The sequence below is a fragment of the Leptonychotes weddellii genome, chromosome 7 (assembly GCF_054177405.1).
Source record: "Leptonychotes weddellii isolate Sample4059 chromosome 7, ASM5417740v2, whole genome shotgun sequence".
Taxonomy (NCBI): Eukaryota; Metazoa; Chordata; class Mammalia; order Carnivora; family Phocidae; genus Leptonychotes; species Leptonychotes weddellii.
In genome coordinates this window covers 40,822,901-40,825,807 of record NC_138375.1, presented here as the reverse complement: position 1 = coordinate 40,825,807, position 2,907 = coordinate 40,822,901, and positions in this window count along the sequence as shown.

The following is a 2,907-nucleotide window of genomic DNA, read 5'->3' as shown; positions in this document are numbered from 1 at the left end:
TACATACAGAGGCCCCATAAAAACAGGAGACCCAAGGGCAAGTTGGGCAGTTGAGGCTTCTATGCCACCCTGAGCTACAGAATGGAGTAGGGCCTGGGCTTCAAAGGGAGGAAGTGTAATTTGTGGGACAATAAGAAGAGCAGGTGATGGATAGTTAGATGCTTGCCCTGCCACACAGATCAGTCATTCGGGTAAAAGTTGTCTCTAGTAATAGCTCTGTCTCTGATCCAGGTCCCCAATCTAAATTCTTTTAGGTAGTTAAGGGAGAGGTAAAATTTTTTCTTGAGTCTGCTGAGTCTTGATTGCCTTCAGTTCAAAATAATCCACATGCCAAAGTGGCATATTTTGGGGTCATATATTCTGCTTCCCTTCAGTTGAAATGAAGAATGTTTCTGTGTGTTTAAGATTCTGGCTAAGTCTCCCTATACCATGTTTTCCTTACACCTGGCTACTGCCATTCATTTACTTTGGTTACCTGCCTCCTGGAGGTATTTGAGTTTACACCCCCCCTCTTCCCCATAATGTTTCATCTTTGATTATCCTTTCTTTGGGGATGGGGAGGGTGTGTCTAGTCTGCTATATTTATTCTCCCACCTCCAGAATGTTACTCTTTTAACTGTGTCATGCCTCATTGCCTCCATACTTCCTTCCTGGGGGCAGTGTCTGTTTGGATCCCAAGCTTTCGCACACTTATTCCACATCATTGCATCCCTACCTCTGCCAAATAGGATGCAGGGCTCTGTCATCTCTGAAGACTGATAGGGGAACTTTCTCTCTTCTTTTCCTCCTCCTCTGATGGTCTCAGGGCTTCTTCTGTGGCCAGGATACCTCTTTTTCCTGGAATCAAGTCCTGTGGATACCTGCTTTTGACTTCTGTTTGTCTGTTTCTATGCTTTGTGGGAGTTAAGCAGTGGTTGAAGTATATCATAACAAAACATACCTTTGTAGAAAACTTTATAATTTGAAATACTTGAGGATAATTCAAAATAGTAGGTACACATTCCAACAATGATTTTGTTTGGGTTGAGGAATTGAGTGGTGTGTGTGTTGTTTCTCCTTCACTTTATTTTTATTTTCTAAGTTAACTATACAACACATAATACTTATGTAATCTAAAAATAAGACTGACTGAAAAAAAAAAAAAGACTGAAAAAAATTAAAAGAACTCTGCATGAGCTCATTCGAACTTTATATAAAAAAACATATTTGAGTTTAGCACATAAGTAAAGGATGAAGCAAAGGCAAGGAATTTTGATACCCTCCTCCCCCTGACCTGTACCTCTTGTCAGAACCTGACCCATTGGCCAGAATCCTGGCTTCGTTAGTTGGTTTTGTTTTGTTTTGTTTTGTTTTTTTGAGGTTTTACTCTCTAGATCCAGAAGACTTCTCCAGTGCTGAAACAGTAAGATGTGGATTCTTCTTTTCTTTGCTTTCTGTATTCCCTGGAGATGGAACAGTACAGTTCAGCCAGGCAGATAATTCTAGTGAAGAGGGTAGAATGTATGATAAGGAGGGTGACAGGCACTGTTGTGAGCTGGGCGGTGTGGGCTCTGTTTCTAGACTGTGGTCAACCTGTCTGTAGTCTGTCATTACCAGCTGGAGTGCAGGGTTAGTCTAATCTCATGTGACTTTGAAAGTGAATTGATCATCCAGTTTAGAAATGACAGTGATTATGGTAGGTTGTGTGCACAACCAGCAGTATATATGGCCTTAGGTATGGTGTGGAAAGCGACTGCTCACTGCTGGCCATGTGACTTTGTTTTTGTTTTTTTAAGATTTTATTTATGAGAGAGAGAGAGAGAGCGAGCACACGAGTAGGGGGACGAGCAGAGGGAGAGTGAAGGAGTCCCAAGCAGACTCCATGCTGAGCACAGAGCCTGACATGTGGCTTTATCCCAGGACCCCAAGTTCATGACCCAAACAGAAACCAATTGTTGGACACTTAACCAGTTATGCCACCCAGGGGCCCCTGGCCATGTGACTTTGTAAGTCATTTAACTTCTCTAGGACCCCTTTCCCACCAGTTGAGGGGAGAGGAGAAATTAACATGCCTGGTGAAATTAACATGGGGGAGTGTTAAAGAGGATAATATGTTTAAATAAAAAACTACTTACTGAATACCTCCTTTCTTGGGGCTAAATTACTAAGATCAAGAAAGAGCACAGAAATCAGTTGCTTTCTTATACACTAAAATGCAACTGTAGAAAGAGAAATTAGAGAAACAATTCCATTTACCAAAAATTCCATTTACCATAGCACCAAAAAACATAAGATACCTCGGAATTAAACCTAACCAAAGAGGTAAAGGATCTATACTCTAGGAACTACAGAACACTCATGAAAGAAATTGAAGGAGACACAAAGAGATGGAAAAACATTCCATGCTCATGGATCAGAAGAATAAACATTGTTAAAATGTCTGTGCTACCCAGAGCAGTCTATACCTTCAATGCTATCTCAATCAAAATTCCAATGACATTTTTCAAAGTGCTGGAACAAACAATCTTAAAATTTGTAGGGAATCAGAAAAGACCCCGAATCGCCAAGGAAATGTTGAAAAAGAAAAACAAAGCTGGGCGCATCATGTTGCCCAATTTCAAGCTATATTACAAAGCAGTGATCACCAAGACAGCCTGGTACTGGCACAAAAACAGACACATAGACCAATGGAACAGAATAGAGAGCTCAGATATGGACCCTCAACTCTATGGTCAACTCATCTTCGACAAAGCAGGAAAAAATATGCAATGGAAAAGAGACAGTCTCTTCAATAAATGGTGCTGGGAAAATTGGACAGCCACATACAGAAGAATGAAACTCGACCATTCTCTAACACCATACACAAAGATAAACTCAAAATGGATGAAAGACCTCAATGTGAGAAAGGAATCCATCAAAATCCTAGAG